Here is a 26,298-nt window from a genome sequence, read left to right on the forward strand (position 1 = left end):
GCTCAGAGGTTAAGAGCACTGGCTGCTCTTCCAAAGGTCTTGAGTTCAATTCCCAGCAACCACATGGTGACTCACAACCATCTATAATGAGATCTGGGGCCCTCTTCTGGCCTGCAGGGATGCAGGCAGAACACAGTATACATAATAAATAAATAAATCTTAAAAAAAAAAAAAATACCTGGACAAAAAGCATCTTTGGGCGGAAGGTGTTATTTTGCTCACAGTAAAGACAGCATCAGGAGCTTGAGACAGCCGGTTACATCATATCCACATATCTTGGATATATCCATATCCAAGAGAGGGGCCCACTCTTGTCCCTACTTTGTTAGTTGGTCAGAGGGAGGCTATCCTGGGAGAGATTTTGTAATCAAATGTCTCAAGTCAGGGAGGGCAAAGGTTTTTCTATCTCCCAGCACCAAAGGTCTCCCTGCTTTCATTGACTGAGTGAGTGACTACCCCAACAAGCAGTGTGAGCCCAGGAGCCTGGTGGTGATGTAGACCTGGACTCAGGCTCTACTGGTTACTTTTGTGCCACTGACCAAATGCTGGTTTCTCAGTGTCGGAGGGTTCAAGCCATGGTCATTTGGTCCCTGGGCAGAACATCATGGAAATGAAATTGTGTGGCAGAGGAGACCTATTCATGGCTAACCAGGAACCTGAAGGTGCTACCAGGCAGGCACAGATGGTATTGAAGGGCCCACCCCCAGAGGTCTTCCTGTAGCTGGATCCCACATTCTAAAGTTTACACGATTTCACAAAATAGTGAGGTAAGATCTCACTGTCCCTGGCTGGCCTGGAGCCTGGGAGATCCTGCTCTCTTTGCACCCTACCCTGAGTGCTGGGATTAAAGGTGCCTTCTACCAAGCCTTGCTAGGACCAAGCATGAGCTTGTAGGGGAACATTTCAGATTCAAAACAGCATCCTTAGACCCTGAAGATTCATGGTTAAGTAGTACAGGAAGCCCAAGCAGATCAAAACTAGCAGCAAAAGTGAAACAGTAAGAATCAGTTAACAAAGCCAAGCCCAGGGCCAGATGGATAAAGAACTAACTAATGCCAATACTCCAAAAACTAAAACAAATGAAACCAGTACTGTCCTGATATCAAAACCAGGTAGGAATGCAGAGGAGGCAGAACCAGGAAGGCATTGCCGTTGACCGCTTTTTTTTGTGAATATAAATGGCTGTATTATTAGGGACTCTGGTATTGACATAAAAACAGACACATGGACTAATAGAATAGAGAAGACCCAGAAATAAACCACAGCAGATACAATCATGTGACTTTCCAGAGTGCCGAGAACATTTTGAAGCCAGCCTCTTCAACAAAGGTTGCTGGAAAATGTGGATATTCACAGGGAGAAAGCTTAGATCACTAGCTCTCCTCCTGTACAAAGTATTCAAAATAAATAAAAATCCTTAGTGAAATTTTGGCTACTGGATGAAAACAGGCAAAATATTTGAAGGTCCAGACACAGACGGTAAGTTGTTTGAGACAGTGTCCTGCTATGTGGCTCAGGTGCTCACAGTCTTCTTGCTTTAGTCTACCCACCGTCAGGATAGATTACAGGAGACACGTGTCCTGGTGCATAGAAGACTATGACCCGAATAAGACAGTGCTCCAGAATGCAACAGCAAAATTGACAAACGTGGTTAAATCAAACGAAAAGGCTGCTGCGCAGGAAAGGAGACTACCAGAGTGAAGACGCGGCCTACAGCATGGGAGACGGTTAGCCAGCTATTCACCTGACAATAAAATTCGGAATATATAGACTTTGAAATTGAATACCAAACGAGCAAATGTCTTATCGCTAAATGGGCAAATACATTGGACAGAGACTACTCAAAAGATATGTAAATTGGGCCCAGAAAGATGGCTCAGTGGTTAAGAGCACTGGCTGCTCTTCCCGAGGATCTGGGTTTGATTCCCAGCACCCACATGATGGCTCATGGCTGTCTGTAGCTCCAGTTCCAGAAATTTGACCTCCCTTTTCTGGCGGCCTCAGTGTACACACACAGACACACGCACACGCACGCATGCATGCACGCGCAGACAGACAAAATACCAGTACACATAAAAGATGTTTTTTAAGTGCAATTGGCCAAGAAATACATTACAAAGCTCAGCATTAACATGAAGAAGCTGCAAATCAAAACTACTCTGAGATTTCATTTCACCCTAATCAGAAGGCTATAATTACCAGTAAGCCACAAGCCGCGTGGCAACTTATAGATTAATAGAAATGGGTGAATTTAAGATAAAAGAACTAGATAGCAAGAAGCCTGCCACGACCACACAGTTTACAAGTAGTATAAGTCTCTGTGTTTACTTGGTTGGGTCTGAGTGGCTGCAGGACTGGCGGGTGAGAGATTTGTCCTGACCGTGGGCTTCAGCTACGCAATAGCAAAGGTGGATCAGAATGGTGTGGGTTGAAGGAGAACTTACACACTTGTTAAGAGTGTTCAGCAACTACAGAAACCAGTGTGGAGGGCCTAAATAAATTAGCTGAACTACCATCTGATGTTGGTATTCTACTGGCTGTATACCTGAGGGAGTCTTAAGTCAACATATGACAGTGATACTTGTACACACATCCAGTCTGCATAGCAAAAGACGGATAAATGTTCTATATATGTACAGTGGGATTTTAGCTATAAGGAAAACTCAGTCATTTGCTGGAAAAAGGGTGGGACTAGAAACCATCATACTAAGCAAAGTATGCCAGGCTCAGACATGTTTTCTCTCCTGTCCTGATAGTTGATGAACAACAACTGGCGATGTTAAATTAGATTCTTAGGGGTGGAGGTGGGGTGATGGAGTGAATGTTATTGAAATACATTGCCTACATGTATGAAAATGTCATAATGAAACCATGGTTCTGTACAAACACCAATAAAAGCAGGAAACAGAGCCCATCATGTCCTATTACATTTACATTTGGTCCTCATCAGCAGTCATTACTAAGTAGGAATTAGCTTTAATATATTGACCATTACAAAAGCAGTATGTGAGTGTATAGGCTTCCAAGACAACAATGCAGCCTACAAACTTTGGCCTTGCTATTTACAGTCTGTCTTTGGGCAAATAAGTACTTCAATGTCTTTATCGTGGAGCCATGAAGAAATGAAGACGAGTTACTTGTCTCACATGTTCAAGACCTTATGTTTAATCCTCAGCACCACAAGAAATAAACAGAGGTCCTTGCCCATAAACCATACAGTTTAAATGTGTAATAAATGTAGATCATTAAAAGGTGCTTGGAGGCTGGGCACGGTGGCACCCAGCTGTCATCCTGACACTTGGGAGGCAGAGGCAGGATGGTCACTGTAAGTTTGAAGCTAATGAACTAGATAGTGAGTTCCAGACCAACCAGGGCTGTGTAGCCAGACCCTCTTAGAAAAGGAGCAAATTAAACTGCTCAATAAGCATTACTATTAGCATCATTATTTCTTATTTAATGTGCTAACTGTTGGAAGTGTCCGAAAAATTAGTCTGTGCCATAGTGAAAAGGAATGGGCTGGGTGTGGTAGCACATACTGGAACCTCAGCACTTGGGAGGGACCAAGAGGATCATGAGTTCGAAGTCAACCTGAGCTGTATATACAGTGAGACTGTGCCTCAGAACAGAAGAAAGTAAAGTGGAATGGCAGTGAGATACTACAGTGGTTTAAAGTGAACAGCTGCAGCCTGATTCTGTTCCCCTCTTTCCCTCCCACCTGAGTGTATAGAGAATCTGCAGAAAGATCCACTAAACTATTGTCTGTGCTTACATCTGGATAGCAGGATTGTTACAGTGGTTAAGATATTTGGGAAAATGTCTTTTGTATGAAAAGTAAAGATAAATCAATTGATTTACTATTGGACTTGTTCATTAATAAATATTTAGTAAGCTTTACTGTATGCCAGGGGCTGATAAACTTATATTAGCAGCTACTCTTCCTTTGGGGGAGATTTTTAAATTATTAAAGGATATTCATGATTTTTCTCTACTCTTATTATTTGAACAATGTTGAATATATATATTTTTGTATCTTAATGCAAAAAGTATAGTTCTTCCTTGGTGAATGTAAACATTTTTGCTAAGTTAAAAATATAAATGTAGGTTTACTGTTTGTGAATTATAAAAATTATGAGAAAACTCAGGAGCATTAGCAGCTTCATAGTCCTAACATCAAGGAAATTTTTTTTTATTTGGGATGTAGATGGGATCAATAGGCTATGAACATCCCCCCTCACCAATATTTGTAATGTGTGTGTGTGTTCAGGTGTATGCATATGTTTGGGTGGAAGCCAGAGGACAACTTATTGTGTCGCCCTCAGGAATGCCATCTACTATTTAAGTGCCAACTCTTGGCATATAAATTTACATCTCATTCTGATTTTCTTCAGGTAGCTTATTTCTTCCTATTTATCTTGTAAATGAGATGGTTTACCGTATTGGTGGTATTTCTTTTGAGACAGGTTCTCTCACTGGTCTGGAGCTCATCAATTAGGCTAAACTGGCTGAGCCGGGAGACCCAGGGTTCCTCCTGTGTAGTCGGACATTTTCGTCAGGACCGTTAGCTCCCCAATAATGACACAGAGACTTCTTATTTATTAGAAAAGCTTGTCCAATAGCTTAGACTTGTTTCTAACTAGCTCTTATAACTTAAATTAACCCCTGTCTTTTAATCTATACTCTCTTATGTAGTTCGGTTACCTTTACTCTGTACTGCCCATCCTGCATCCTCTCCATCTGACTGGCATCTCTGCCTTCTTCCCAGAGCTTGCTCTGTCCAGAAGTCCTGCCTGTACCTCCTGCCTAGCTATTGGTCATTTAGCTTTTTATTAAACCAATCACAGTGACACATCCTCACACAGTGTAGAGGAATATTCCAGAATACTACTGTCTTCAAACCCCAGTGCTACCACTACATCATGGTTTTTGTTTGTTTGTTGTTTGTGGTTTTTTTTTTAACCTGGGTTCTAGAGGTCAAAACAATGTCCTCTGGCTTGCAAAGAAAACCCTTTACTGCCTGAGTCTTCACCTTAACCTAATGGTTCGTTTTTATTGTCAACATGAAATAGACATAGAAGGTTGGTAAGGGATGCTTCTGGTTATGCCTCTGAGGATATTTACAGAGAGCACTAGAAGTTTTGAAAGATTTATTTTAAACGATGGCTATGGATGAATTGTTGAGTGTGGGTATTTAGTAAACACCATCATGAAGAATGTGAGTAGATCTCACTAGAAAGAGAGATGTGCCAATGGGGAATGAGAAAGAAATACCTTGCTTGTATATAATGGTCTCTGATGATTTTGTGTTTTAATGGGTTCTCTGTCTCTGTCTCTGTCTCTGTCTGTCTGTCTGTCTGTCTGTCTGTCTGTCTGTCTCTCTCTCTCTCTCTCTCTCTCTCTCTCTCTGTGTGTGTGTGTGTGTGTGCATACGTGCTTCCTGTGCCTTTTCTTTGTTTCTTTTCCCCCCTTTGTTTCATCATTTTCTTCTATCTTGGTTGGTTGGGTTTTTTTTTTTTTTTTAGTTGCCTATTTGTTTTCTAAAGAGAAAGAGAAGAAAGGCGTGGGGTTGAATGGTGGGGGTGTGGGGAGGATCTGGGAGATGAGGAAGGGGAGACCTGTGATCAGGAAATATTGTATAAAATATATTTTCAGTAAAACAAAACCAAAAACCAAGAAGTACCGTGAATACAGTAAACCATCAAATTTTACAAGATACATAGGAAGAAATAAGCTACTTGAAAATCAGAACAACGTGTAAATGTTTGTGCTAAGTATTGGAACAGCACCTGATTTTACAAAAACAAATTACCACTAGACAGAAAAAGGTTATTTAGGTCCCAGGGTAGCAGTGAGTGACTTTTAATACAAAGGATAACTTTGTATACCTGGATAAAACACCCCCAAATTCATGTGAGAGCACAGAAGACTTCAAGTAGCTAAGGAAACCTGAACAAAACCGTATTAGACACAGTAAGACACAAGGAAAACACGGCAAGATATTGGCACAGGTGGGTTTCCTAGGTAAGACTTCAAAAGTAGGGAACAAGAATTGACCCCTGGAATTACATCTAAGGGTCTGCCCAGCAAATTAGATGGTCCTCACTCTGTCCTGTAGGCTAGCCTGTGGTATTTTGAATGAGAATGACCTCCATAGACTCTTATATTAACTGTTTGGGAAGGAATAGGAGGTGTAGCCTTGTTGGAGGATCTATGTCACTGTGGGCAGGCTTGAGGTATCCAAAGACTGGGGCCATTCTCTGTGCTTTCTGCCTGCTGCTTGTGGTTTGAAATGTGGGCTCTCAGCTATTCCTGACGATATGCTTCTGCTTTGCCATCATAGATTCTAACGCTCTGGAATTGAAAGCTCAATTAAACTTTTTTTTTTAATTTAAAAAATGTATTTGAAAATGTGTATGCATGTATTTTTGTGTGTGGGTGTATGCACCAGAGTGCAGTTGCATGGTGAGGCCAGAAGAGGGCATCATATCACTGGAGCTGGAGTTACAGGTAGCTGCCAGCCACCTGCTTTTCAGTGTGGGGAACTGAGCTCTGTGTCCTCTGTGTGAGCATTAAGTGTTATTAACCGTTGAACCGTTTGTCCAGACCCTCCAGAGAGGATTAGAAACAGAGGCATCTTGCATGTCTTGAATGGAATAAAAGGAAGAAGGACTCCCACTTATGCAGAATTCTCTCAGCTCCTGGCTTCCATGATGAAACCCTTGTGTCTACCATGCCCTCCCTCCCAGCTGATGGGCTAAAAAATACAGGCCAAAAGAAGATCTCAAGTTGTTTTTCTCAAGCAGTTTGTCGTGATGACCAACGTCTGAGGAACACAAATGGAGGCTCAGGGTAGCCGTGCTGGCCTTAAACCACTCTGCATTGGCTTCTGTGTGCCGATGGGACTGTAGGCATGCACCGCACCGCTATGGCCAACTCTGCAAGCTGTTATTTTTTAAGCTAGGTGGCTAAAGATTTTTATATTCCTTTGTAGAAGATAGATTTAAATAAAAGGAACTCCCAATGTCTATACATTTATATTTGTTTTTTAAAAATAGCTGTTTTTTTTTTTTTTTGTTTTTTTGTTTTGGTAAAAGAGAGAAACTATTACTCTTCTCTTATGTGGGCAGAAGAATATTATTAGTGTAACAAGTCTGCTGTTCCTGGAGTGATCAGAGGGACAGTGCAGGGGACACCCGGGTAACACTTCATGAAATGGGGACTGAAAAGAAAATAAACCTTTTGATAATATGCCTTTCCCCCTTGCTAACTTGTAGTTTTTATTTTATCATTCTCCTAGTTAGCTTCAGCTGTGAACTTGCCGCAGCCTGAGTCATCTGAGGAAGTCTCATGGGCTTTGCCTGAATGGGGTTGGCCTGTGGACATGTCTGTGGGCCATTTTCTTGATTGCCAGTTGATGTGGGAGGGTCCAGGCCACTGTGGGTGGTGACACCCCTGGGTAGGAAGCTGACCGAGCCCGAGTGTGAGCAAGCCCAGAAGCAGTGTGACACAGTGCCCACCTCAGTGACAGGACTGTAACCTGGAAGTGTAAATCAAGTGGACCCTTTCCTCCTCAAGCTGCTTTTGGTCATGGTGTTTATCCCAGCAACAGGAAGCAAACTAGAAAAAGTAAACAAAGGAATCATGATAAAGAAGAGAAGGACGACAGCCCTAATTTGATCCGCACTAGATGATGCTTAACAAAGAAAGTTAGAGTCTAGAAAATTATAAATATATCAGTAGAGTCTACCACACACCCAACCATATCCTTCCATATCACTGTTACATGTTCTCATGTGTGTACATAGAGTATACATTCGTATGTGTTTGTTCTCTTTTAGTAGTCTTATTTAGATTCAGAAAGCAAAATCCTGATTTCTATATTGGAAAGGTAATAATGTTTTTTTTAATATTGAAATTTAGTTATCAGCAATATTGAAACTTGTATTTTATGTTAAATGAAAGATACCCGTGCCTAACTTAAACTCAAAGTTTAGTTAGTTAAAATTTGAGTATACTAGTATTTCCCTGTTGGTTTATAATTTCAGATTAAAAAAAAAATACCCCTTACTCTTTACTTGACAAAGCCAATGAAAGCAAACACATCTTTATAAAAGCAGAATATGGGCTGGGGAGATGGCTCGGTTGGTGGGGTGTCTGCATGTAAGCGTGAGGACCCAAGTTCTGATCCACAGCAGGTAGTGTGTGTCTCTAACTCTAGTGTTTGGGGTTGGAGGAGATAATCGTTCTCCAGAACTGGCTGGCCAACCAGTTTAGACAGTTAGTGAGCTCAGATTCAACAAGAGATTCAACCCTGTCTCAAAAAAAGAAAAAAAGAAAAGAAAAGGTACCTAATCGTAAAATAAATGGAAAAAAATATTAATTAGAAAAGAAAAAGAAAAAAAAAAGGAAACTGTAGTTGGTATGTAAAATAAATGGAAAATGTTAATTAAATAAAATAAAAATTTAAAAACAAGGTACCTAATGTCAACTTCTGGCCATGCACACACACACACACACACACACACACACACACACACACAATGGAATAGAATATTTCCTTTAAAATAATTTAGTGATTGAAGAAATATTATAATAAGAAATTTTGTGACCCCGAAGCTCACAAAATGCAGAGATAACACTATGGTAGTGAGCGATTGTCCCCTCGCCTTAAATTCTTGTGTCTACTAGGAAACATTGTTCTATTTTACCATTTTAAGATTATTTTATAGATTCAATTTCATGCACTACTGTTTTCTTATTTGTATGTTTATTTGCATACTAATTATTTACTATTTATTTTGAGAAGGGCTGTCAACTATGTAGCCCAGGTTGGCATCTAACTCGCAAGTAACTTCTGCTTATCCTGTGCTCGGGATGCAGGCATAAGCCGCCATGCCTGCCTGGCTCTAGAACTTTTTTTTTTCTTAGAGCCCATTTCACAGTGTTCCTTATGGTGGCCTTGAACTCCTGGGCCGAGGGAACCTTCTTGTTTGAGCTCAAGTACCTGAGTAGTTGGGACACCAGGTGTGTGCCATGCCTAGCCTTGTAGAGTTTATGCATTTGCAAAGGTCTCCAGTCCAAGAAAACTTGTAGTACCATTTCCTCCATAAGGAAATGTGGGTCTGGGTTAGGCAGAGCGCTAGCATGTAGTTATTGATGTCCTCATGGCTTAGCTTGAGTCATTCATGAATTTGACATTTCATTTTTCATTTAACCTAAAGTTGATTTTCTATCTTCTGTCTTACATTTTGTTGGTCAGCAGCTGGAACTTAAGAGTTTTTCACTTTTGAATCACAGCTATTTAAGCCAACTCTTCCCCTCAATCCAGCTTTCCCACCCCCTTCATGCTGAGTAGCCAACCCAGAGCCTTGACCATGCTTGGCAAGTGCTGGCCCACCACTGAATTAAACCCCAACCCTTAATATTTTGATACAGGGTTTCACTGTGTATGTAGCCCAGGCTGGTCCCAAACTCCCAATCCCCCTGTGGTGGTTTGGATAAGAATGGCCCCCATAGCCTCATATATCTGAATACTTGGTCCCTGGTTGGTGGAACTGTTTGGGAGAAGATCTGGAGGTGTGTCGCTGCAGGGTGGACCCGGTCTCTCTCTTTCTCTGCCTCCAACTTGAGGATAAGATGTAAGCACCTTGGCTGCCATGCTCCCTGACATGTTGGTCATGGACTCACCCTCTGAAACTGTAAACAAACCCCCCATTGAATGCTTTCTTTTATAAGTTGCCTTAGCCATGGTGTCTCTTCACAGCACCGGCACAGTGACTGAGACATTGCCTCAGCCTCCTGAGTGCTGCTGGGGTTACAGGCATGTGCCATCACACCCAGGTCATTATTTCTTAAACCTGCCCAAGAAGACTACTAGCAGGTAATGCTGTATTAATGCACAGGCGCTGCTAAGTACAATTGATACGTTAACTTACACGCTCTTCCTCCCCTTAAATCCAGGAATCAAGATTGTACTTGAGTGAAATCATAATTCATTGCTAATTAGGGACCTTACAAATTGCCCTTCAGTTACTAAAAATTTAAAATGTTAAATCTTAAATACCATTTTATTTTGACATCTTTAGGGAGAGTGTGTGTGTGTGTGTGTGTGTATGTATGTATGTGTGTGTGTGTGTGTGTGTGTGTATGTATGTATGTAAAACAAATGTAGAATTTGAAGACAAGTTCCCTTACTTGCCTATGCCTTGGGCAAGCTTTTAGCTTCTATGCGCTTCAGTTTCCTTAATTTGCAAAATTGTGGCATTAGAATTTTCCCAAGATACAGGCTTGTTTTTAAAGTACCAATAGCATAAACGCTGTGGAAGGCCTTTCTTGATTATGATCCGTACAAATGATACTAGCTAGTATTCAGGAAGCTCCAGAAACGAGAAATGAAATGTAAAGACAGCTTGTGATTCCCAATTTGTGGTTGGTTCTCCCTTCAGAACAGATGGGCCTGGGGATGAAACCGCAGTGGGGCCGGAGAGATAGCTCAGCTGTAAACGCCGTGGAAGCTCATTCTGACAGATCAAGTTCAATGTTGGAATTTGGGTAAAAAGCCAAATGTGCAATCTTGGTATTCCTACAGTGAGGAGGGAGGCAGGCAGGAGAATCACCTGGAAGCCCATGGACCAGTTATCCTGGAGCATGGATGTGACTCATGTTAGATTCCCAGAACCTGCATAAAAGCAGGAGGGGGTACTGAGTCCTAAAATAGTCCTCTGACCTCCCCTCCACATGCTTCTCTCTCTCTCTCTCTCTCTCTCTCTCTCTCTCTCTCTCTCTCTCTCTCTCTCTCCCTCTCCCTCTCCCTCTCCCTCCCTCTCCCTCTCCCTCTCTCTCCCCCCCCCCCACACCACACACACATTCACTGTCTCTCCCTCTCTTCCTAAAAAATATTGAAATACATACATGTAGAAGTAACAACTGCCACGACTTTTGCACTTTCCTGACTATAATTTTTTCCCAACTGACCACTTTGTACAGAAAAAATATAAACATCTTTATGTTGCATTAATTTTGAACAAGAACTATACCTAACTCTTAAGAAAAAAAGAGAAGAAGGGGGAAAAAACGTGAGGGGATGGTATGTTCGTTGGCCATGACCTGCTGTTTTCAGGTTGGCCAGGAGTCCCTGCTTGGCTGCCTTTACCCTTCTCTTTGGCAGCTCTTGAGGCTGTATCGTTCAGAAGGTGTAAGGAGCTTACAAGGTGGGAAGGTGGAATCCCTTGACTTTTCCCAGCATCGTTGCTGAAAAAGCACCACTACAGACCACTGGAAGGCCACGGACTGTAAGTAAAACCATGGCTGTTTTAATGAGTGCGGTGGGCATACGCAGCATGAAAGACAGGTTGTGTTTGTACCTGTCTGTCCTCAGAGGGAATGACGAATCATGAACCTTATGTCTTGATTCGATTTTTATCTGTTATCAAGAGAAATGGAGTTAGAGAAAGTACAGCTACAGATTCAAACCTTTGTGCATTTTTATGGTCCTTTATGATCGAATACATAGAAAGAAAGGAAAGCCACATGAGTGCCAAGGGAAGGATGCCTGGAGAGACCAAGTTTAGGATTAATGTACTAAGTTAGATGAATTCAAAAAGAAGGCAAATAGAGAAATCTAATATCCCATTTACTTGGATAAAGGGTGCTATTATGCTGCTGATCGATTTTATTTGTAGTTTATAAAAAATGCTTCGAAACATTTCTGTTATAACCCAAAATCTCAATTGTCAGACTTCATGCGCCACCAGTGGTACTGTTTGCCTCTGTTGTTTTATTTCACTGTTTTCCTGTACTAATTTTTCATTATTGATAAATGGTCATATTCCCATAGCTGAAGAATTTTATTACATAAGTTAATAAACGTTCAACACTTAATATTTTCATTATAGTTGACAATGTCTGGTATTTTAATATGTACACAAGTTTGTTCATTTAAAGCCAGCCCTATCTTAAGCTGTGTGATTATTTTAAATAATTGTGTATTTAAGAAGGAATTGGCTTTTTTTTTTATAGCTTTCTCCAAATTTGTAATTTTCTTCCTCCTCCTTAAGGGCTTGAGGAAGGCTCATTTTATAAGCTTAGTCTCAACTGTAGTAAAACCATTAGATGTAAATATTATTGCTTTATTTAAATTTGTCATTAGGAACTCACTAATATATAAAGGAATAACTACTTAGAATGGTATCAAAGCCAAGATTAATTTTCAGGTGTAACTCACTTGTAAAGAGAGTACAGGGATGGTTTATCAAGTGTTTTATTATTTAAAGCACCTTTATATATTTTGTCATTTAGTCCTTTCTTTCTCAGCTAATAATAATATACGATCTGTTTTGACTGCATATATACCTGATGTGTAATAATATATAATAGTTGATCTTCAAATATTGGTCTGACAGAAAATTAATTTATTGATGCAACTGTTTATATTAAGTACAGATGCCTCATCGCCTAACGTGAAGATAATAGTCTCAAGCTACAGTAGCATTTTATATTTATTTTTATCATGATCTTCCCTAGTTTGATCTTCAATTACATTTGTTAATCTATCATTCAAGTCACATTTAAGGACATGCTGTTGACTGTTTAGTTGGGCTGTAAGATCATGGGAGGTGTAGGGCATGTTTATTCATCATCCCGTTCATTGCTATCCTCAGAGTATCCCTGGATGGGAATAAGAGTGCATACTCTGAATTATTAGACCACATGACCAGGGTTTTGGTTTTGTGATTGGTGACTGACAGATGTAGTTTATAGTTGGTTATGGTAAGATTTTGCCTGGAGAAAGTGTTTCTTCAGTTGCTGTTGTCAATTGAAAGACTGTGCGTCATGATACTTATGGTCAAGGGAAAAAACCAGAAAGATGCTGTATTCCCAGAACAACGATATGTCTTGGTGGATCTTTTGAGATAATCTTTGGCAAACATAATCTTCCCCAATTCTGGGCCTTTGGAAAAATTCCCTGACCTCCTGCACTTCATTTGCTGACTCCTGTTCTGTAGCTAGAGTTTCCCTGCCTGGCCCACAGTCAGGACAAATCTCTGTCACCCGCCAGTCCCACAGCCGCTCAGACCCAAACAAGTAAACGCAGAGACTTATATTGCTTTCAAACTGTATGGCCATGGCAGGCTTCTTGCTAACTGTTCTTATAGCTTAAATTAATCCATTTCCATAAATCTATACCTTGCCACGTGGCTGGTGGCTTACCAGCGTCTTCACATGCTGCTGGTCATGGCGGCGGCTGGCGGTGTCTCTCCGCCTCAGCCTTCCACTTCCCAGAATTCTCCTCTCTCCTTGTCCCACCTACTTCCTGCCTGGCCACTGGCCAACCAGTGTTTTATTTATTGACCAATCAGAGCAACAGATTTGACATACAGACCATCCCACAGCACTTCCCCTTTTCTTTTTTTAAAAAGGAAGGTTTTAACTTTTATACATCTCCAAAGCCAGCTTGGTATATTTGGGAATTTGGGCGTAGCTTCTCTTACTACTTCCTACTGGAGGGGGGCGCTGTATCTTATGGGGACACAAAGAAAATTTTAGGATCATGAAGTAGTTCGTGAGACTGTATCGTCTGAGCCAGTTGCCTTGAAACGATTCTGGATGTTGGATCATCTGGGCCATGGTGTCATCGGAGACCTTTCAGGTGGTCTTGGCTGGTCAAACCTGATGTATCTTAATCTGGAACAAATCCATAGCCTCTGGCTTTCTGTGGAAACAAAAGCAGAGCCTCTTTTCCAAAGCAACATATCCTTACATCCAAATTTTGAAGTCAAGGTACCTTTAAAATATACATTTTGGCATAACTCAACAGCTTTTGCAATCAAATGTTTCTCTTCAGTTACGAATATGAAAGAGAACATAATCCAGATTCTCTGTGTGGTAGCCATCTCTATGTGGCTTATGTTTTATATTACCTTAGCCTATTGCTTTAAACTGCAGCCTTCTAAGCCTGAAACGGCGCTGTGGCTGCTGGCTCCTCCCACTTCAGCTTCCCAACGTGGCGGTGGTACATTTTCCGCCAGTTTTGGGAGCCATCAATTCTCAGAAATAGTGGGTCTATGCTTCTTTCCTTTTCTTTAATTTTCTTTTTTCTCTCTATTTTGGTTTTTCGAGACAGGGTTTCTCTGTGTAGCTTTGCGCCTTTCCTGGAACTCACTTGGTAGCCCAGGCTGGCCTCGAGCTCATAGAGATCCGCCTGCCTCTGCCTCCGAGTGCTGGGATTAAAGGCGTGCGCCACCACCGCCCGGCTTTGACCAATCAGAGCAACAGATTTGACATACAGACCATCCCACAGCACTGTTCCTCACTCAGTTTTCAGTCATAATTTTCTCCAAGAAACTTTTGTGGTACCAGCCAAAGGCTGAATGAGATGTCTCTCTTCTGAGCTACCACAGCATGAAATACTTTCCTTCATGTCATACATTATAAAATTTTGCTGTCACGGCCTATTTTTTACTGTTGTTGTTCTTATTTGTTTGTGTGTGTTCCCTACTAGACGAAAACTCCATGATAACAGGAGTTGTATATGATTTACTCACCACTTTACTATGAGTCAGTGCTTGGCAATAAGTGTTTGTTAAATACGTGAATGAAAAATGAATGATAAAAAAGTAAAAAAAACTCTGAAAACAATCGCCATTTACTGTGTGTCTGTTAAGTGAGTAGGCCTTCATAGATGTTAATATTTAATCCTTGTAACAATCTAGATGGGGCAACCGAGGTTCAAAGGACTTAACTTGGTAAAAGCAGTACTGCTTTGATTTGTTTGAACCAGGAGCTCAGAATGGAAAGCCTTTGTCTTTCCGTTTGGAAACACGTTCTCTCACATCTTATATCTCTCAAGTTGTTACCGGCTGAAAAGCATCGTTATTCTTTACAGTAGACTTCTAAGCTGGGCGTTGCCCCTCGATCTACATGCACTAAGTGAAAGGCATTGTTTTTAGATTAGATATCCTGGACGCAAGCGCTTTGCAATCCACAGTCACACAGCTGTCTCGTTGTAGAGGATTCACGCTTTACAACAGCGAGAAGAAAAGTTTAAAAATAACTAGGAGTCTTGAAATACTCCAGACAGATATATTTCAGCAGGGCTGGAATAATATCTATATTTTCTTTGTCATTTTTCCTCCAAGAAAGTTGATAACGAACTTGGGGGAATAGTTACTATTAATACTATCAAGTTCTTTTTCCCCCTCTGGTGTCTGATTATTGCGTAGTTTCATGTCCATCTGAACTCAGCCTGCTGCTTATGGGATAAAGTGCGGTTGCGTGGATTTGACGATGCAGCTCCTTCCTTCTGCCCCCGCCCTCCCTGAAGCCCTTCGTTCAGTAGTAACTCGGCTTTCCCGTGCTCCTTGGATTGCAGCTCGTGGTGGGAGGACTGGGTGGGTTTTCCCCAGAGGTCTCTGACTGAAGCCACTCTTGGCCTGTGACTGACTTCCCTTTGCCCTTTCCCCTGCCTCTCCAGTTCACCTCTGTGGAGAGGTGAGGGATCTGGCTTGGGATGCCGATGAGGAGTGTGGGTTTTTGACTGAGAAAGAGCAGAGCCACGAGCGAAGGGAGGAAACCTTCTGTGACTCCTTGAAAACAGAAGTTCCTCGCGTATGGAGAGAAAAGAACATTCGGTGTGAAAAGGAACATGCATGTGTTTTCTGAGCATTGTCAGCATATTTACAACTGCCTTAATACGTGAAGATCGCTGGGTCTAGGACAATACAAATGCAAACTCACAAAAAGAAAAGAACGTGTTTTTCTAATGTCAAAAATGTGTTCAAAGCAGATTTCAGTTTCCTAAAACCACAATTAACCAAACTTTTATTATGATTTCTTAACATAATTTTAGACTTATATGACTTAAAAGCCAGCTGAAATTTAATAGTAAATTGCTCTATGGCAAATATAATCCTAACATACATTTCGGTCATGGGTTATTTTGTTCTGTCTTAGTGCTCTGTCAATGTTTGACGAAGCCACAGTTCATTATTGACTTTTCTTTGATCTTCCCACCAGTTAAAAATATTTGTGTTTCTGCTTTCCTTGTGACTCTGCATCTGTGTGTCTGGCATTGGAATTTTGTGAGTTTGTGGGGGAGAAGGAGAGAGGAATGTAGATAATGTAGGCCCAAGTAGGTTGCGGTCGAATAAAAAGAAATCCTAGGCCAGCTTTTGAAAAGTCGAGATATAATTTATATAGAGATTATGAATTTAAGCTGAGATTTGGTGGTACATGCCCATAATCACAGCACTTGGAGACAGAGGCACAGGGATCCAGAGTTTTATGCCATCTTGGGCCACATAGTGAGACCCTGCCTTAAAAAAAAGAAAACAAACAAGACGAGACTATGAATCTAAAACAGATTTTACACACACACACACACACACACACACACACACACACGCACGCACGCACGCACGCACGCACGCACATGATCACTCATCAGATTAATTTTAGTACTGTAAAGGTGCCTACATCTCTCTTCCTGGGACCATGCATTACCAAGAACAGCCATTATGCTGATTTTTGTCCCCAACTTGGTTTTGTCAGGATTTCTATGATTTTTTTTAACATTTTCAAAATTACATGTCCTTATTTATTTTGGAGCTGTGTGGGGCGCTTGAGTACCACGGTGTGTTCACGGAGGTCAGAGGACAACTTGTGGGAGTTGGTTCTCTCCTTCTGCCTCATGTGTCCTGCGGATCAAACTCGGGTCAGTCCATCAAGCCGCCTGTACCTGCTGATCCACCTCACTGGCCATCCTTTTGTATTAAAGGACAACAACAAAATTTAGTTGCATACAATAACACACTGCTCATTTCTGGCCGCCCCCCCCCCCCATCCCCTGCTCACTGGTTCCTTTCTCACCCAAGGCAGGTTGTTGCGACTTATACTTTGGCTCTCACACATTTTGTTCCCAAAGTGACATATAGTGTTTTTGCATTTTATTGGGCAAAGTAACATTGTATGCAGTTATGACATTCTCAAAGGATAAATTCTCAAAGAATGAAGGAGAATTTAAAAATAACTGATTTATGTTTTTAAAATTTTGTAGGATGATGTGACTAGAACCTAGATTTTAGTGTTCTTGTTTAACAATTTAAGAACCGTATTTCCTTTATTTTTTATAGTTTAGGGCTCTTAGTAAAGAAGTTTCAACAAACATTTTATTAATCTTAAAGTTTTAACATGCTACTTTCTATACTATTGAATAGATATCATATATCATAAAATGAAAAATCCATAGATGGACATAATATAACATGTAACTTTCTCTTTTTCATTCCTGGCCATCGTTGCCTTCCCAGAGGCAGTTACAGCTACCAGTGGTGGTGTTACCATAAGGTGCCTTTCCGGGAGTGCGTGAGTGTATACCTTCACACACGGATACTTACCAAGTATAATACCAATGACAGTATTCGAAGATCGCCATTTCTTCATGGAACTCTTACTCTTGGCGATCATTTTGATACTTGTGGGTTTGTCTTACCTTTGGAAGGGTGTGTGTATGTTAGTGCATATTATAGATGTATCCCACTTGTTCTATTTAGGTTTTTCAGATACTTTTGAATAAATATGTGCGCGCGCGCGCGCGTGCGCGTGCGCGCGCACACACACACACACACACACACACACACACACACACACACACACGGCTCTTCTCACTTGCTTCGGAGTCAAAGATACAGCCACTCAAAATCATGGTGTCCTGCCAAGTTGTCGCAGCGGAGCTCCTGTCTCAATGCGTGGCTGTTCCCTTCCTCCCTGATGACAAACGCATTTCAGCTTGGCTTGCTGTAGTATGTCATATAATTTGAATTTATGATTTTCAAACCGTTTCAGTGTTTTATAAAATTTTCTTTTGTTTTAGGCACTTTGTGCTTTTGTTTTTAATGTTTAAAAGATTTTATGCACTGAAATTTGTGTTGGCATGAAGGACATGACATAAAAACTTCTCATAGCTGGATGCCCTAAGTGTTCCCAAACCATGTCTTTAAAAGTCCACTTTTCCCCATGGTTGTGCAATGCCATCTTTATTTATTTATTTATTTTTTTTCGAGACAGGGTTTCTCTGTGTAGCTTTGCGCCTTTTTCCTGGAGCTCACTTGGTAGCCCAGGCTGGCCTCGAACTCACAAAGATCCGCCTGCCTCTGCCTCCCAAGTGCTGGGATTAAAGGCGTGCGCCACCACGCCCGGCAGGCAATGCCATCTTTAATAATGACCCAAATTCCCTCTTGTATCTATTTCTTTAGCACATGTTAACACTGAGCATGTGCATGTGCCATGGTGTGCCTGTGGAAGTCAGAGGACAGTGTGCAGGCTTCCATGCTCTCTCTCTCTCCGCTGCGTGTGTTCCGGGGAATTGAAGGCAGGCCATCAGGCTTGGCAGCCAACGCCTGTTCCCACTGTGTCGTCATGCTTGACTCCTTCGCCGTTACACCTAGTTTCATCTATTTACTAATTGTATTGCTTACAGTTTCCTTCAGAATCAATGAGATTAAGCAGCTGTAAAATATGCGTCTCTCTCCCTCGTGTGTGTGTGTGTGTGTGTGTGTGTGTGTGTGTGTGTGTGTGTGTGTGTGTATGTATGTGTATGTGTGTGTACCTGTGGTGTTGTATGTGCACCTATTTATAGCTGCCATGTGTGAGCCCAGAGGATGATGTACAGAGTCTTGTTCTATCTATCACCCTCTTCCCTTCTTTTGAGATAAGGTGTCTCACTGAACCAGGAACTGCCAATTTTGGGTGAGGCTGGTGCCAGCAATTCCCAGAGAAACCCCTGTGTCTGTCCCAGTACAGTGGCTAAAGTTACAAGCTTCATGCCTGGCGTTTTGTTGGTGGTGGTGCTAGGCATCCAAACTCAGGTCTTTATGCTTGCACAACAAGCGTCTCTACTCTTGAGCTATCTCTCCAGCCTATGGTATCGTCTTTAAATTCGCGCATAGGGGGCCTGTAGAGATGCCTTAGCCGTTAAGAGTGCTCACTGCTTTCGCAGAAGACAAGAATGGGTCCCAAGGAGGCCACCCACACTCCATGTATGCATAAATAAAAATATAATAATCTTTAGTCTTCCCACAAGGAAGATATTATTAGAAAGGAAACGAAGTTACAAAATACTTCCTGAAGGGCTATCTTACATATTCGAATGCTTCAATATTTGTTCAAATGTGCCTTTCTGAGACAATTTATTTACTCTGTTCCTGTGTAGAATTATGCCCTCTCCTTTCCTGGCTTGTTTTCCCCTCCATAACAGTTATCAGCATTTCACAATTTGTCCATTTAACTGGTCTGTTTTTATAGTGCATGCACACCTTTCTACTGGAAGGTGAGCTCATTAGAGCAGGCGCTTTACCCTTGGAGGTCGTACGGCATCTTTAGCACCTAGAATTACACCTTACACATAAAACATGCCAGGATCAGCACCACACATAACACAACAAAACAAAAACCCTCAATACTTTATGGGTAGAGTTTTCCCAAGGTGATGCAGGGAAGGTGCCTCTAGATTTAAGTAGAGAACAAGAGTGAATTACCTAAAGTGCTTGGTGGAGGCTCAAAGGTTGTGATACAACATTAAACATTTCTGTTACCGGTCATCTGTTCTGCTCTAGTCATGGACCTTCTGAGGCTCTTCACATCTCACCATGTGGACTAGGACCCAGGAAGCAGCAGCTTCGCAGAGGGGAGTATGCTGAGACTTGAGGGGTGTGCCAAGAGAGTTCCCACATGGTTCCCCAACTAGCATCTGTCTTGAAAAACAAAGTATTTTTCATCTGTTTGTAGAAATGACCGCAAAAGTTATTTCACTAGAAAGAGAATTCCCTAGAATATGAACTCTGTGGAACAAACTTCATATTGTCCCAAACAGAGGCTCTTTGTATCTAATTTCATTTTTTTTTTTTAATGAGCCATTGTAAAGATACTAACCTCATTTCCAAAGGTTTTAGGCTCAGGATGTCATGATTATTATTAAGAAGATGAGAGGAAAGAAGGGAGGGAAAGAAAAAGGAAGAGGAAACGGAGGGAGGGGGAGGGGAGGAAGGAGAAAGGAAAAGAGAGGAGAGGAGAGGAGAAGAAGGGAGGGAGGGAGGGAGGGAGGGAGGGAGGGAGGGAGGGAGGGAGGGAGGGAGGCAGGCAAGTTCTTTTGGAGACTTGCCCCAGTTTCTGGACGTGGGAAAGGAGGGACTGCTGGGAATGTAGACACTGGAGGAGGAACTCACTCCACACTGAACAATTACTGCAAGACAGAGGTTGATCTCAAGCTGGGGGACCCGCAGCCAGCGTAACCGAGAAGGAGAATCTGGGGCCCTCTAGCCAGCGGCACCCTTCGGGTTTGTGTTCTTATTAGCTGGTGATCAGGCAGCATTTAGACCAGATTCCTAGTCACCCGATGAGAAGACGGGAGGCCACTGCATTTAGACAGAAGAACGTCAGCCTGCTATGAGCAATGTTTCTGGATAGAATTGCAGCAGCCACATGTTCGGTCTTAAGGTGGATTTTGCAGTCTGTGGTTCCTCAGGACTCCATATCTCCATTCCCTACAACTGTGTTGTCTGTTGGTACACTCTGCTTCTTCCCCTTCATCCCAGTAGAAATAAAGGACTCCTTTCTAATAACCTTAATACTTAATACTGTAAGATCCTCTATAATCTCCGACCTTACTCATTTCTCACTGCCTGTCTCTTCTTGCCGAATGACTCTAACTTTTTCCAGCAAAGCTGTATTGTTGAGTGTTTCTGTATATTCATAAGCAAAAGAATTTCTATCCACCAAGTATGTCAAATGAGTAAATATTACATTAAGAAAAAAAAGCAAAGCTAGGTGTGGTGGCGCACGCCTTTAATCCCAACACTTGGGGGCAGAGATAGGCAGATCTCTGTGAGTTCAAAGCCAGCCTGGTCTACAAAGTAGGTTCCAGGACAGTCAGGGCTACACAGATAAACCTCTGTCTCAAAAATCTAAAAACAAACAAACAAACAAACAAACAAAAAACAAAAACAAAAACCCAAAACAACAACTCCCCCTCCACCAAAAAAAAAAGACAACTGGGCTAGGCCCTTTCATCCCATTACTTGGAAAAATCTTGATAAATTGAGATCCTAAAAACTATAAGAAAATGAGAATGTGTTCTGTATAGAAAATATAGCACACGCACAAAAAAACTGGAATAAAGAGTACTGTGGTCGGGAGTTTAACCAGTATGTTTTGGTTCCTCAAACCAAAATGTGCCAAATTATTTTGAATATACTTTTAGAATTCATTTATTTATTCATTTATGAAGTTTTTATTTCCTTCCTTAAAAAGATTTATTTTCTATTATATATGTGTGTTTATGTGCACCATGTGCACGTATGTGCCCCTGGAGGCCAAAAGAGATAACCTGGAGCTAGAATTACAGGCAGTTGTAAGCCACCTGAAGTAGGTGTCCTGGAAACCATACCCAGGTCCTCTGCAAGAGCAGCAAGTTCTCTCCAGCTACTCCTCCTTCTGGTTCTCTTTAAAATCTCTCTCTCTCTCTCTCTCTGTCTGTCTGTGTGTGTGTGTGTGTGCCCCTGGAGGCTAGGAGAGAACATTGGATCCCTTGGAGCTGAAGTCATAAGCAGAGCATGGGATTTGTGAGTTGAACTCAGGACCTCTGGAAAAGCAGCAAGCACTTTTTTTTTTTTTTGCTTTTTTGAGACACGGTTTCTCTGTGTATTTTTGGTGCCTGTCCGGGATTTCGCTCTGTAGACCAGGCTGGCCTTCAACTCACAGAGATTCGCCTGGCTCTGCCTCCTGAGTGCTGGGATTAAAGTGTGTGTGCCACTGCTGCCAGGCTAGCAAGCATTTTTAAATACTGAGGCACCTCTCCAGTCTCTCATTTACTTTGTGCTTTATTTACTTTCTTTGGCGTTGGGAACTATACCCAGATCTTTCACATACTAAGCCCACAGCCTCAGCGAGCCACATCTCAGCTCTGATCCGTTTTTTCATGAACACAACAATTGTACATATTTGTGCAGCTGGTGTACTAATTCAAAACATGTCTGTGTTATATAATATTCAAGGCAGTGAAATCACATTTCCATCTTATGGCATGCTTGTCATTTCTTTGTGTTGGCAATTTTCCTTTCTTCTAGTTCTTAATAAACAGTAAGTGAGATGTAATGGCACATGTCTGTTACCCTGGGATTGGGAAAGGAGGCAGCAGAATTAGGAGTTCAAGGCCGGGTTTGGATATATAGCGAGTTTGAGGGCAGCCTGGTCCACATGAGGCTGTCTTAAGAACCAAAGAAGCAAACAAACCAAATTAAATATATACAATAAGTTGTGAACTACAGCCCCCATCTTGCATTGTAAGACAGAAGAATGTACTCCTTTTATCTGACTGTACTTAGAAACCTAACCTTCCCCCCTCTATTCCTCCCCTGCCCCCACTATTTCTAGTCTCCAGTGACCACTATATAGATGGCCAACAAGCATGTGAAAATAATTCCAGACTTTAGACTAAAGAGATGCAGAAGTTCCCATTGTTCTCACAGAGCTATTCACACTATCCAAGGTTTGGAATCAGCCCAAGTATCCATTGATAACTGAGTAATTAGAGAATATTATTTTTATATATATGCACAGGGAACATTATTCAGCCATTAAGATGAAACTCATTTGTTACAGGTATGAAACTGGAAGTTATTAGGGCAACTGAAGTAAATCAGATACAGAAAGACAAATATAAGGTGTTCTAACTCCTCTGTGGAAATGTTCTTTATTTTCCAGACATTAGGTCAATGCTCAGTAAGTGCTATCTTTTTTCCCTCTGAAAAGTACAAAGTTGGATGGCAAGTGTTACCTGCAAGCTGCTCAGACCTTTTAAGGGAAGGTCTTCTAAGCTGAATAAGTGGCTTGGATGTCCACACAGTTTGTGGGGGAAAGGAGAGAGGTGACTCCAAGTGGGGAGTTATCAATGTGAGCTGGCAGTGTTAGAATGAGGCAGAGGATACTGGAGTCCTGGAAAGGCTTGAAGAGCATACCTTCCAGAGATCAATTAAGACTCGAAATGTTGCTTTTGAAACGGAGCTGAGAAAGAAATAAAAATAATAATTATTTTGATTTAATATAAATTCAAAAAAACTGAGCCAGTTGCCTTCAAACCATTCTGGATGTTGGATCATCTGGGCCATGGTGTCATCGGAAACCTTTCAGGGGATCTTGGCTGGTCAATCCTGATGTATCTTAATCTGGAACAAATCCATAGCCTCTTGCTTTCTGTGGAAACAAAAGCAGAGCCTCCTTTCCAAAGTAACACATCCTTATATCCAAATTTTAAAGTAAAGGAATCTTTAAAATATACATATTTGTTTAACTCAGCATCTTTCACGATCAAATGTTTTTCTGCAGTTAAAAATTCCAAAGACAGCCGGGCGGTGGTGGCGCACGCCTTTAATCCCAGCACTTGGGAGGCAGAGCCAGGCGGATCTCTGTGAGTTCAAGGCCAGCCTGGACTACCAAGTGAGTTCCAGGAAAAGGCACAAAGCTACACAGAGAAACCCTGTCTCGAAAAACCAAAAAAAAAAAATTCCAAAGACAACACAATCCAGATTCTATGTGTAATATTCATCTTTACATGGCTTATTTTTATATTAATTTTACTGTCTCTTTAAAGACTTTATTTTTTAAAACTATGTATTTGTTTATATAACTGTATTTATCACCTTTTTTGTCTCTTTCAAGCCTACGTATATTTTACACACATTGTAAACTATTACATCTGAATCTGTCTTATTGTGAATCTATTGCTTTAAACTGCAGCATTTGTAAGACTGAGTCGGCGCTATGGCTGCTGGCTCCACCCACCTCAGCTTCCCAACATAGCGGTGGTATATTTACCACCAGCTCTGGGAGCTATCGTGGGTCTATGCTTTTATCCAAGCAGCGTGTAGCCCAGAAACCTCTTTTTTTTTTGTTTTGTACTAGCAAAAGCTAAATCCACCATGCAGCATAATGTGCCACTTGCAGAGGCCTCATTCCCGCCATACTGCAGATTGAGCATGCAGGCCAGGAACCCACAAGTAGCTCAAACCAGCAGCTGATGCTCATTTGAGAGAGACAATTAAGAAGCTGTTTTTAGCTCCGTTTTAGAATCTTTTCTCAGGTTTTAGGTAGAAACTCTTGCCAAATCGTTGGGCGCCATTTGTAGCTAGAGTTTTCCTGCCTTGCCCACAGTCAGGACAAATCTTTGTCACCCGCCAGTCCCACAGCTGCTCAGACTCAACCAAGTAAACACAGAGACTTATATTGCTTACAAACTGTATGGCCGTGGCAGGCTTCTTGATAACTGTTCTTATAGCTTAAATTAATCCATCTCCATAAATCTATACCTTGCCACGTGGCTGGTGGCTTACCGGTGTTTTCACATGCTGCTGGTCATGGCGGCGGCTGGCAGTGACTCCTTCTGCCTTCCTGTTCTTTCTTTTCTCCTCTGTGTTAGTCCCGCCTATACTTCCTGCCTAGCCACTGGCCAATCAGTATTTTATTTATTGACCAATCAGAGCAACACATTTGCCATACAGAACATCCCACAGCATAAAACAAAGCAAACAAACAAACAGAAACAAACCCCAAAACAACAAAGAAAACACAGGAGAAACATATACATACTCAGGTGCATGTGTGTGCCTGTGCGTCACACACACACACACACACACACACACACACACACACACCATTATTACAAAATATCAGAAACCATGATAGGTAAGTGAAAGACAAGTAAGGTACAATAATTCACAAACATATCATTATGAGACAAAACAATTATGAGATAAAACATCTCCAGAAAAACGCCATTGAGTTCATTTTGTGTCGGCCATCTACTGCCGGATACAGAGCCTGCCCTTAAGTGTGGTTTGTATACCTTATAAGACTCTGTTGGAGAAAACTAATTTTTCCTTTGCAAGCAGTTAGTAGTTGAAAATAGCCTCTGGGTTAGGGATGGGGGCTCATTTTTTCTTCCCTTCCCCATGCTGGGCGCCATATAGCTTGGACCTGTGAAGGCTGCTATGGTCTCTGTGAGTTCATATGTGCATTCATCCTGCTGTGTCAATAAGACAAAAAGACAGCCTACAGAATGGGAAAAAGGTCTTCACCAACCCCATATCTGACAGAGGGCTGATCTCCAAAATATATGAAGAACTCAAGAAATTGGATATCAAGATACCGAATAATCCAATTAAAAAATGGGGTACTGAGAATTCTCAACAGAAGAACCTCAAATGGTTCAGACATACTTAAAGAATTGTTCAACATCCTTAGCTATCAGGGAAATGCAAATTAAAATGACTCTGAGATACTATCTTTTATCTGTCAGAATGGCTAAGATAAAAAACAAACAAACAAAAACCCGCTAACAACAGCCTATGTTGGAGAGGATGTGGAGCAAGGGGAACACTCCTCCACTGCAGGTTGTAAACTTGTACAGTCACTTTGGAAACCAGGGTGGCGATTTCTTAGAAAATTGGTTCAACCTACCTCAAGACCCAGCTATACCATTCTTGGGCATATACCCACGGGATGCTCAATCATACCACAAGGACACATACTCAACTATGCTCATAGCAGAGTTATTTGTAATAGCCAGAACCTGGAAACAACCTAGATGTCCCTCAACCAAAGAATGGATGAAGAAAATGTGGTACGCTTACACAATGGAGTACTACTCAGCTGTAAAAAAAAACCAATGACATCATGAAATTCACAGGCAAATGGACAGACTAGAAAAAAATCATCCTGAGTGAGGTAACCCAGACTCAGAAAGATAAACATGGTATGTACTTACTCATACGTGGATATTAGATGTAAGGCAAAGAGTAATCAGGCTACGACCCACAGCCGCAGAGAAGCTAGGTAACAAGGAAGACCCTAAGAGGGATGAATGGATTTCCCTGGGGAGGGGAAATAGATGAGATCTCCTGGGTAAACTGGAGGGGATGGGGTGGGAGGGAGAGGAAGAAGGGATGGGAACATGAGGGATTGGGTTGGTCAAGTTGGGGTCAGGCTGGAGGGGGAGAGTGATGAAAGAAATATCTTGATAGAGGGAGACATCATGGGGATAGGGAGAAACCTGGTGCCAGGGGAACTCCCAGGAATCCACAAGAATGACCCCAGCCAAGACTCTTAGCAATAGTGAAGGGGGTGCCTGAACTGGCCTTCCCCTGTAATCAAATTGGTGACTACCCTAACTGTCTTCAGAGAGCCTTCATTCAGTAACTGATGGAAGCAGATGCAGTGATCCACAGCCAAGCACTGGGCTGAGCTCTGGGAGTC

At 41.7% G+C, this 26,298-nt stretch overlaps 1 protein-coding gene across 1 annotated transcript in view; it reads left to right on the forward strand.

The window, feature by feature from the left end:
• The first annotated feature begins 10,873 nt into the window (after positions 1-10,873).
• The window catches only part of Slc4a4 (solute carrier family 4 member 4), a 427,900-nt gene continuing 412,475 nt past the window's right edge, over positions 10,874-26,298 (forward strand). Inside the window, exon 1 of the mRNA XM_028888567.2 lies at positions 10,874-11,288. The gene's annotated coding sequence lies outside the window, so the exon portion shown is untranslated. The remainder of the gene's footprint in view (positions 11,289-26,298) is intronic.

This window comes from Peromyscus leucopus, chromosome 10, assembly GCF_004664715.2.
Source record: "Peromyscus leucopus breed LL Stock chromosome 10, UCI_PerLeu_2.1, whole genome shotgun sequence".
Lineage (NCBI taxonomy): Eukaryota > Metazoa > Chordata > Mammalia > Rodentia > Cricetidae > Peromyscus > Peromyscus leucopus.